Raw genomic sequence first — 11,859 nt, 5'->3', positions numbered from 1 at the left:
CCGTTGAGGAGTTATCATCATCATCATCATCTTCATCTTCATGGAAGTCAGGCTCAGTGACCTCAACAAAAACACAGCTCACATGTCATCAGTCAACTCTTGCTCTCCCATGGCGAGCTGTGCTGCTTGGTGTTGACACAGTTGGTGTTTTTGTGGATGACACAGATGATCACTGAGGGAAAACCGATTCCTCTGGGCTTCCTGCACTGTGACAGGATACTGTCGGTGCAGAGCGTAAACTACAGTGGAATGGAACAGAAAAATAATCGACCTTTGTTGCACCTCAGTGGAGAAATTCAGGTGCACCAGCAGCAAAGTGACAGACGAGTCCAAGCATGTAGATATTACACAAAAACATTTCCAAAATGAAAAAATAACACTGTACTTTACAGCATCAGAAAATACTTTTTATTTATCAAATATAATGCAATCTGATAAAAAAAGTATAAAATATGCATCAATATTTGTGTTAAAAAAATGGAGAAAAAAAACAAGAATGTGAAAAGAAAAACAGCAGCAGTGTTGGCGGATTGAGGAAAAACGTCAAATAAGAGCTTTGATCTAAACACTTATTGAGTTTGTGCGAAGCAGTGACGTCTATAAAGTTGAACAGCTGCGAGGAGGAAGGATCTACGTAAACGCTTTTTTGTGCACCTTAAATGCAACAGTTGATCACCGAAGGAGCTTTGCTGTTCAGTCAATCCACTTTGGTCAAAATTCTTTAAAAAATAAAACCGGTTAAGGCATCAAAGGAAACTGGAGAATTTAATGGTGCAAAATAGAATCGCTGATCTTTTTTCCAGATTTGTCACGAATACAATCATTGAACCCCGTAACTGAGGTGAAGCTCTTCTGAATCTAAACGTCTGCTGAAGCATTTACATCCATTGAACTTCAAGTCTTCTCACATTATATCACCAGAATTTAATGTATTTCATTGGTAGTTTATGTGATAAACCAAACACCAAAGTTAACTGTGTGGTGAAAATCGCTTATGAATATATTTCTAAAAGTGTGACATGCATTTGACTTCAGCTTCTGATAACTGAAATCAAGTGCGGCCAATTGCCTACAGAGGCCCCCTTTATTTGAAAGCTGAGTCCACCTGGACGTAATTGAATCTCAATATAATCCAGCTGCTTTGGGCCTCAGATGTAGTAGAGAACATTACTTAACAAACAGCATCAGGAAAGCAAAAGAACAAAAAAACACAGCAGACACACCAAGGAGAAGGTTGTGGAGAAAGTAAAACCAGGGTTTGAGATATTTGACAATATTCTTCAGTCGAGAATCTGTGGCCAGAGAATCTGTGGCCAGACTTGTGGCGATCCAGTGACACAGAGACTGATCTAAAGCTGTTTTGCAACCAATAGGTGAACATTTAGTTTATAGATTTGCAAAAAGGCCAGAGATGTTGCCCAACACACTCACATCTGTGATCCCAGTGGAAGGTATTTCTAAAAAAGCCTGGGCTCATTGGGGATGAATACAATGTTTATTTTCTAATCAGAATATTAAAAGCCTTACACTTCCCAATCCTGTACCGCTTTGTGCTTTTTTTGTTTGTTTTGTTTTTCTGTAGCACAAAATGCCGAAATGTTCATGAGGTATGAATACTTTTACACAGATATAAGTGAAGTCCAGATCCTCTCATAGAGCTCGTTAGTTGTGCCTCTGGTCTTTACTTACACTTTGTTAAATTACACTCTATGCTGAGGTTTCAAGACCACTGAAGTTGTTTTTCCTTCCATGAAAGCAAGAGATTTCCTCGTTCGTATTTTTGTTCCTCTCCATTTCAGGTCTCAGAAAACTTGCGGTGGATGAACGGCTGTTTCAGATTTCTTAACCTTTAGATACCTACTGTGGTTTTACTGGTTGAAAAAGTCCTTGAAGACTGAAACACATGTAGTAAAAAAACTTTTTTTCTTCTTTTTTGTAGCTTACAAGACGTGATTAAGTTGAGAGAGCAATCCTTGCTAAGAGGTAAGAATTTCATGGCCCTCATTTAGCTACTGAACTTCCACACCTGTGGATTAAAGCGACAGCGATGCTCTGTTTGGAGTATTTATTCACACATAGCAAGTACAGGAGGTTGGAAATAAAGTAAAAAAAGGGGACTGTTTATGCAAAGTGCTCCATGAGGCCTTTCTTTCCTCAGTTTCCCGTCTTTCCTCCTCTGTGGTTTCTGCCAAGGACACAGCAGCCACCAGGAGGGAAATTTTGGGCTCGCTTTGGAAAACCTTGAACAAACAACAATGCTTTGATTTGGGCTTAAAGGGATCCACGATAGACTTTATTTGGCAAATATTTCATTTAGATTTGAAAACGGTACAGTAACTATACTGTAGGCTGCTTAATTCTTTATACATTTTAATAAAACATTGTCTCTTTTCTCCTGAAAATAGGCTCAAACTCATCTACTGCAATCGCTCCTTCATTGTCCCGCTCTGTTCCCTGCTCCAATCCAATGATCTCTCCTGATTCGTTCCCCTTGTGATCTGCATTGTTCTACAATATTATCATGATTGCATCCCTATGTCTCCTGTGGATCAATCTCTAAGGCTGTCAAAGCCTGAAAAAACAAGATGGGGATGGAGCTTGGAAACCGAGCAGCTTCACATGAGACTAAGAAAGTAAATCTATGATGACACGTCAATGTAACACTCACTTGTGTGCGCGCACGCGTCTGCATGTGAGGGAAACAATCATTTCTTCCTTGAACTACTTTGCTTGCAAGCTTTGAAAGAAAAATAATACATAAAATCACAACAACAGAGCTGCTTTGGTGTTCTGAGTTTCACCTTCTCGTTATTTTCAGCCCAGATATTAAAACACCACTTGCATATCTGTCAGCTGATAAAATCAACTTTGTTGCTCCTTTTGATGGTTGAATTGAATCTCCTCCTTCGTCTGTAATCATCTTCTGAGTTTTCTTCAGGCTTCATCATTTAGTTTGCTTGCACTTACACATGACTGCATCCTTCATTTCCTTTCCTGTCCGAATGTCCAACATGTGCCTTTTTTTGGTTCATAGTGGTATTAATGAATATTATTTTGTGAAAATAAAACATACTACAGACATTATCTATCTAATCAAACAGCAAGGATGTACAACTTCACCAGATTTAGCAGAATGTAAATCCCATGTTTAACTTCCAAGATATGAGCCGGTCATTTCTAAACGTATATTTTAGTGTAAGTGTGACGCAGGTAAGTTGAATCTTTTATTATTAATATTTTATTTGCCATGAGGTTCCCATCAGACAGCCATCTCTCCTCAACTGGGTTTGGTTTCCTTAGCAAACTTCCATCTTGCTGCTGCCAACGAAGTGGAGGGGTTAGCTGAAGCGCTAGGCTAGTACCAGCGTCATTTCGCTCTGTTTCGACATGGCTTGCGGATTATTCGGCTGGCAGCACTTTTAAACACTGTTCCAGCTAATTACGTGTGGAAGAAAGGCGTCTCTGCTTCATAAAGTTAGCGCTTAGCTGTCATAACTTTTTAATGACTGCTCTCGCAGCTGTGCTCGGTGCTTCAAACGCAGCAAGTTTCCGTCTGAAGGAGACCTGCCACAGTTATCTGTGTTGCTAAAATAAACCCGGTGGGTTTTATTCATGTGGTATATTATTCAAGCTGGCTAATGCTACACTGAGCAAGCATAAAACTTGTCTCATCCGTTCAACCCGAGCGGTTGGGTGTTAAAACATCTTATATTAACATTTGCTACTGTTGTAGTGAATTAGCTCTTCAGTCTTTTCACCCTGACCTTGCCCCATGCTTCCCACTGAAGCTGCCATCTTTGTGATTTCGAACCATATTAAATGACAACCACAGCTAAGCTCCTAATACTCCAATTTATAAATTACTCCACAATAGAAAGGAGATTAGCAGCTGTCGATGTAATCCCTTAATGAGTTTCAATGTGATTTCTATGTTCAGTATCTCCTGGGCTGATGGCAAAAATTTAGATGCAACGAATAACTGAATCGGTTTTGTACGGAAGCGGATTAGGGCCACCGAAAAAGAAAAAAAAAGAGAAAAATTCTGACTTTAATCTCAGAATTAAAGTCTGTTTTACATTTTTTTTTCCCTAATCCTCTTCCATAGTTTTGACTTGTGACATGTTCCTGGTTGGGCTTTTTTAACGCCGTAAAGTCTTTGTTTATGCTTTCTTGTTGTTCCTGAAATAGCATAATTAAACTCTGAACTTCGCTCTTCAGCTCCAATAAACTCACCAATTAATTGCGCTTAATTCCTGTCTGTTCTTATTTAACTGGCTCTGCAGTGATTCATGAGACGAACTCCCAATTCCTTCAGAATGCCATTTTTTTCTTCTCCGCTGGGTCATTCTCGTAAACTGGTCTGGTGTGACTCGAGTTTGTGAGAACATGAAAGTGAAAGAGAGGGAAGGACGTCGCATCCTTTAAAGAAGCCAACGGATGCCACACTGTTAATATAAAGGTTGAGGAAAAAGCCGCGTACACAAAGGAAGAAAACTGAGACGGGTAGTAACTTTACTCGTAAACCGTTTATCCAAATGAGCCTCAGACTTTCCGTCTGTCTTTTTCTGTCTGCTGGTTGTTTTTTCCCCCCTTTTTTTATTTTCACTTTTCTTCTCTTCAGTCTCGTATAGGCATTCCTCCATTTTTAATTTCTTTTAATTTTTGCTGAGTTCTCCAGTCAGTGGTGTTGCAGATCACCACTGATGCTCATATCTTGTGTGTAAATACTTGTCTAGAGTCCAGATAGTGAGTAATAGCATGGAATCTAAATAATATTAATATTATTATTATTATTTGTTACAAATGAAGCAGTTTTTCTTATTAATATTGAGAACACTCATTCTGAGGTCACAATGAATTTGTGATTTGTTCCAACCTATAAATGTTGGAAGCCATCTTCCTCTAAACTAAGTGTTTACATTCTTTCTTATTTTGTCAGATGTCTCCTGTTGTCCACAGTTATGATGTACAGTAACTATCACTACAGGACAAATTAGCTATTCTTTTTCATTTTTGGTTTTTCTGGCTGTTGTTTAGTGAAGCTACAGCGTTTATCTCGTGTATCTTTCACAGAGGTTTTTATGCTTTAGACAAAATGTCTTTGTAAATATTGATATTTTTGCGTTACTATAATTGATATGTTGAACAATTAAAACCAGATTTACTTAATAAAGTTTAAATGTGTTTGAAAATGTATGGCAGTTGCATTTGTAGGCATTTAATGTGAAAATGAAGTCAAGTAATCTGCTAGAATGTACTTATGTTTTGATGCCATGACGCATACCCCAGAGTAATTCAATTGATACTCTTATTTACTCATCTGCCGTAAAGAAATATTTCAAATCTATGTAAATATTTGCTGTGAGATTTTTAAATATCATGTTTCACAAGGAATTACTTTTGTACAGTTTACTTCCAGTAACCACCAGGTCACTGGAAGAGAGACTGTATTGACTGCTGCAGCCTCCTCTGACAGAGAAAGGATGCAGACAAACTAAAATAACAAAACAAACTCTCCAAAAACAAACTATTAAGAATGAAAGAAGAAGGATCTGACAACCACTGAGAGACTGGTCACATGATGAAGACAAGTGTACTGATTGCAGATGAAGTAACAAAAGCTTCTAACATTTGAAATGTACGAAAAAAACAAGCAACAGAAAACCTCTGCAAAATAACATAAAACAGGAAAATAACTTTTTTAAAATGCTAAATCAAACAGAAGAACTTCGACACCGTCATAATCAGATCTGTCTACAATTCACCAGACAGGTGGATTTAAATCATATTTCCTGAGAAAAGCTTAATTACAGCAACATTTATTTGGCAAGGATAAACGGACTAAATTGAACTTGCTTATTCCTGGCTCTCTCCTCGACTGACTTCCACTGATCCCCATCAGCTGATTATTTATTGTCTGAGTGTCTTTTCCAAGAACTGACACACTCCTGATCCTCAGATGCAAACGGTTTTAATTACACTCCAAGTGGGAGTTTTTCTTTGTGCCTGGCTGACGAGAAACAGATTTTGTTGGTTTGTGCGCGCTTGTGTCTGTGCTAATTGTTAATGTGCTGGTTTTGGTTGGAGCTTTAAAGCCACATCTGATATGATTTGTCATATTCTGATTGCTGTTGTGTTAGGATGGGGAAAAAAAGCCCAGCGACGGCTCTGATCTTACCGATGTGACTCTGGATTTTCTGGTTTGTGAGTGTTTGCTCACTGATTCTTGTGGCTGAGGAATGTTAAGAAGCGAATATTGAATGTCAGTGCTTTCATAAAGTCATTCAAAGCAGGAACTCTAAAAAGGCTGCAGTCACCGATTGGAGCACAAACCAGAAAAAACGCAGCGCATTTCACCGTTCTTGTAGGAGTGCGGGCGCAAAGACGCCCATTTCAACTCACTCATTTGAACTCACTTTCAGCTCTCTTGGCCTTTGGAGCTCTTGCCGAGCAGAGAGGCAACAAATGACAGCTTTGTATTTTAGGAGGCTGGGAAAGTGGGGCAACACTGACACACACACGCACACGCACACACACACATGCATACACACACACACACACACACACGCATACACACAATCTGACAGTGTCAAAGCCAGTGCCCAGTTCTGTTTTGCTCAATAGGCTGATTCATTGAGGCCTCCTCACGGCTCTGGAAGAGAAAATGGAGTTGCGGTGAAGGGGAGGATGAGCAGTCAGGAGTGCTGCAGCTCAGCACTGTGAGGCTGACATGACCTGGCAGCGGTCAGTGTGTGTGAAATGGGGAGCAGTAATAACCCGACATACTGTCTATACGAAAACAAGCTCACCTTATCAGAGTCTTTGTTTGCCTGGACTAGTAATAGTAGTTTTAATTGTGTCAATGTTACTAGGAAGTAGAAACTACCCATTTGAATGTAGGGATCATTTTCATGCACAGTGGTCACTGCAGTGGACAATCATGTACAAGACATTTTCTTGTTTCTTGTGGATTTTTATCTTCTAAGTGAACACCCCAGCGCATCGTACAATACACTGCCAACTACTGGCGGTCCACTGCAAGTGCAAGAACGTTTTTTGTTAAGTCCAATATGGCAGACAGACTGACCCAGTCCCTCCTTCTACTGTAAAGGACTCTGACAAAAAAAAAGTGTGTATATATATATATATATGATTTCCCACATTTTTTATACCTCAAGAAAATCAAAAACACTTTGGAAAACAAAATCCTGACCTAAAGAATCAATTCATGCATGAAAGGGTCGGAAATTGAAATATTTCCATCAGCATTAGAGGAATTGTGTGAATCAGTGATTAGTAATTGGAGACTATTTGAGCAAACCTTGCCACACACATGGATATAAGCCATTTGTTTTGAAAGATATTCAACATTTGTGCTGAAGGTATTGATTTTTAAAATTAGTTTTTTTCCCTTCAATCCCCAAGGAAATTTTCTCTCCATCATTTAAACTTTTTCTCAATAACCTCAGATAACCAGAATAAGGAAATTTCAACAGTCCATAACAAATATTTAATATATTACGTTTTTTTAATGTTTTTTTGCGAATGTTTGTGTGTGTTTCTTTGTGGGGACAGTGGGCTCTTTCCTCTTATGAGAATTTTTATTTTGTGGTTTCTGAGTGACTTTTGCAATGGTCTTCAACAGGCTCAGTCTGCATGCTTCTCTGACTACCATTTCCAGTTTGTGTTATAGTTTCCTACTCTCCGGAAGAAAACCGGAGTGGTATGCACGCCCACAACATGCTGGCTGGTAATTTGAAACCTCAAATATGTTTTGATCTGATGCTGCGGCTTAGCTGGAGTGTCTTCATAAATAATGTAAAGTTCTTTCTTTTTTATTCCCTTTGTTGATGGCAAAAATAGTCGTCCTGGTCTCATTTACCAATTGCCTCAACATATAGGGGATGATTGGAGTATTTCATAACCGAGCCGTGCAAGCACTTGAAAACATTCCCATGCTGTTGGTCCTTGGATGCTCAGCCTCAACAGAATCCAAGCATTTATGCATTTATTTCACCACCTTTATATTATATTTAATTAACTTAAAGTCTGTAAGATTGGCACCAGAAAGTTGTTCTCGTGAGGATTGTTCTTAACAGAAACGCTCGACGCTGAAGCACTTTGGTCTGGATTTCTCTTCGACTGAATCTTTCAGTCTTGCTTTATGACTTAATGTTTCCCTCTGGATCGCACTGAGATGAAACTGAATGTCGGTCACTTTTACACCCCGTATTTAATTACCGTGAGCCTTTTTGTTTAACACGATATCGGTAACATTACGTTTATTTGGTCTTTTCCCTTTGGCTCCCATTCAAATGAAAAGAAATTGATTAAATTACAGCTAAAGTGAAAGACCTAGATAGAAGGATTTTGCTTGGAGCCTAATTTTATGTTATAGTCATAAACACCTCCCAGTCTTGTTCCAGATATGAACTCATTAGGGGACGTTGTTATTTCTTTTGCTGTCACAATGCGTCGGCGTCAACGCGAACAGATGAGGCAGACCTCCCCACATCCCACCATGCTTGGTCCGAAAAGTCCCGCCTCACCACCTGAGACTTGGATCAGGTTAAAAAAGAAATGTTCTGTATAATTATCAAAGCCAGGCGCTTGGGGCCTTTTGTCATGTTAAATTATTGCAACAGTCCACATTTGCTCATGAATATCGCATTAGGGACAGAATTGTTGACATCTTAGAGGGGAAAAACATCATGAGTTCATGAGGTGGCTCAATGAATAATGTACAATAATAAAAGAAAATATTTAAAACATTTATCTAAAACTATCACCAAGTTGTTGTTTTTAACCAGACTTATATATTTTGTAACTTGTAAAAAGAGGCACAACTAAAACATGACAGAATAACTCACCTTTTATTGTGGCTGCTCAGCCAATCCTTTGAGTCTTTAACAGTTTTCAGAGCCTGTTGTTGAATATTTTTCTGTTTCTTGGCTATTCCCTTTAAGTTCTGACAAGCCTTGTCCTCCATTGTGCTCATCCTCAGTGTTAACTTCACCAAGTGCTTCAAGTGTTATTGTTGCTGTACTGTATAAGAACTAGTTGATTTCTGTGATGGTCACAATAGGAGTTGTACTTAGTGCTGCATTCACATGGTCTGACCAGATATGACTGGAGTGTTGGATATAATGCAGTCAAACTTCAATCACAACACTACCAAAGTCATTGGTATGAATCAGTTAGTGCTTGTTTTGCAGTGATAAGCTCTGGGTATCTTATGGTCATTGAATTTATTATAACTCCCTCTGTACTGTCGAGTTAATGTGAAGCTTTTGCTGAAACATGTTGGCATCCTGAGTTAAAGAATAAGTATGAGATGCAGCTTGAAGGGTTTATATTTTAGTATTGCGCAACTTCTTAATTTGAGTTTTTTCACATTCTTTGTAGAGTATTTGTTCTCAATCTTCGATGTGTAATGTCAAATGTGGGTGTAATTTACTTTTATTTCTCAGCCAGCAGTGAGAGGTAGATTTCATTACGTCCACTGCTCTGGCTGCTTTATCTTTGTAGTCTGACCACATGTGGGATTTTTTTTAAAATTTATTAAAGCTGTTAAACAAACACAGTGATTTAACATAATAAACCAACTGCTTCAACAGACATTGCTGTTCTCTTTTTTTGCCAAGTCATGTTTTGTTTCCAGAACTGGACACCATCCAGCAGGCCAATGCAGGCGGCTGCAGGTGAATCCCAGCAAAAGCTCTGGGGTCTTTTAGGGGATTTTAGCTTATGTCAGCATTTGCAAGCTTTGCTGTCCCTTTGCGCCTGCTAGTAGTGAGTAGGATTGATTCAGTCTGTATGCAGATCGTTTCTATGTGGAGAATGTGTGTGTGTGTGTGTGTGTATCTACTAGTATGTGTACCAATGCATGTATTCATGCATGTTTTGTTCTTGTTAAATGGAAACAGATCCTGAGAAAAAATGTTCTGTACTTTGATGCTGCAGCGTGGTGTGTGTGTGTGTATTTCTCTTGGCACTACTCTTTATGTTTTTGATTAGGCAATGCTGAAGATTACTCACATGCACCAGTGGAAAGACCCGCCGAGTATGTCCAAGAAATGTTCTGGGCTTCTTTTGGTCCTATGTGGAGAACCACACCGAATTGAAACAAAATATTGTGAGCAAGTTTTTCTTAAATTGATTTATCAAATCAAATAAAGCTATCTTACATTCAAAGATTTATCAAAAGTGGAAATCAAATTGAACATCCTATTTTTTGTCCCTCACAAACATACAAACACTCTCCAACGACATTACGTCGTAGTGACTCGCCTTCTTTTACAAAAACTAAAAGTCGAGTGAAACAAAAATATTCAGGACTGCAGTGCTACAGTCAGAGGCAAATTTTAACTAAAAACTAAGCCTGAATCTAAAATTGGAGCTAAGTTAAGGTTAGAACGCAAATGTAATACTGATGCTTCATAACAGTAAAACAGCATAATATGCAGCTGACAGTCGTTGCCCAAGAGCGAAGAGGAAACTGCGATTTGCAAAAGTGACAGAGTGCTGTGCAAAAGTATGCAGAGTCTGATTGATAAATAAATACAAATATTCTCTGCCGATGAATCAGTTATTGTTTGATAGCTCTGTATGTTCTGAGATCTTGTTCAGCTTACCAACTGGTGAAAGGTTCCCCTCTTTAGTTTTGTCACTATTTAAAGATGTTGGGTTTGTGCCAGTCGGTTAAGTGTTGCACCTCCTCTGTGACTGCCATTTCATCTTTACTGCTGACAAGAACCAGCAGTTGTTTCATCAGCAAATATGATGATGCGGTTGTAGGTGTGGATCACTGCACAGTCTTTGGTCATCAGCGAGACCAGCAGTGGGCGGTCTCGCTGATGACCGCCCACTTCTGTGCCCAGTTTTAACCCAAACTGAGCACAGAAGATGTTCAGCACATCTGGGCGGGAGGCTGCGGTATCACAGACAGACAGACATAGTCTATAATTGGCAACTGGCTTCCTGACATACTTCTTGCGATGAGTCCAACCTCAGCCAGCTGATGTGGATTATGCCGACGTTTGGTGGCCTGGGGTTCGCAGCAAGCCAAGGTCACAACTTGTGGCAAGCAGCTTCTCTGGAAGAGTTGTGTTTTCCGGGTTTCTTGTATCTACTACATATCGGCAGTTGAGCACATGAGCGTCACGTCACTTTGACACGCAGACATACAACATCGATCCAGTCAAGCTAATACTGTTAACCACATTGCCATGAAAGTACATATGTGCAGATTTTGACCTTTTCGCATTGGAAAAGGTCGACGGAAACGGGGAAATTCAAAATAACTTCCTCAATTTTGCAACGAAAGTTTTCTTGTTTGTTTTTTTCGCTTGCTGGAGTTTGTTTTTAGCATTTCCAAAAAAAAGGTAATCCACTAAACGATTCAGATGTGCTGAATAAATTTGGATGTGGCAAATGATCCCATCCACTGGTGGGGCTGTGCCTAAATAGAAGTCCATAACTTGTTGAATAAAAAAATCCAAACCTCCAGCACATTGGCCAGGACTCGATTCTTGTTTATGTGACAAAATTGCAGGGTGTTGATGCAAATACCCCTACCTTACCTTTTTTTTATTTAATTTTTTCCTATTTTGTGACATTTAAAAAAATGTGCTCAAAATATTGAATTAACTCTAGTTTGCCTTTTTTTTGTGCTGTTTTTTCCATTGTAAAAATTCTCTCCAACTTCACACGACAGTTGGACGGAAACATAGCTACTAACACCAATGTGTTACTGTCATATTTCAGACAAATTAATAGAAACGTCATAAATTACAGACCTAAACACAACCGAAAAGAAAAACGGAAAGAAAATATGGAGTGTATCGTTTAAGTTTAGAT

This window comes from Poeciliopsis prolifica, unplaced genomic scaffold (assembly GCF_027474105.1).
Source record: "Poeciliopsis prolifica strain line A6 unplaced genomic scaffold, Auburn_PproV2 SCAFFOLD016, whole genome shotgun sequence".
Taxonomy (NCBI): Eukaryota; Metazoa; Chordata; class Actinopteri; order Cyprinodontiformes; family Poeciliidae; genus Poeciliopsis; species Poeciliopsis prolifica.
Note: the sequence above shows the minus strand (reverse complement) of the source record.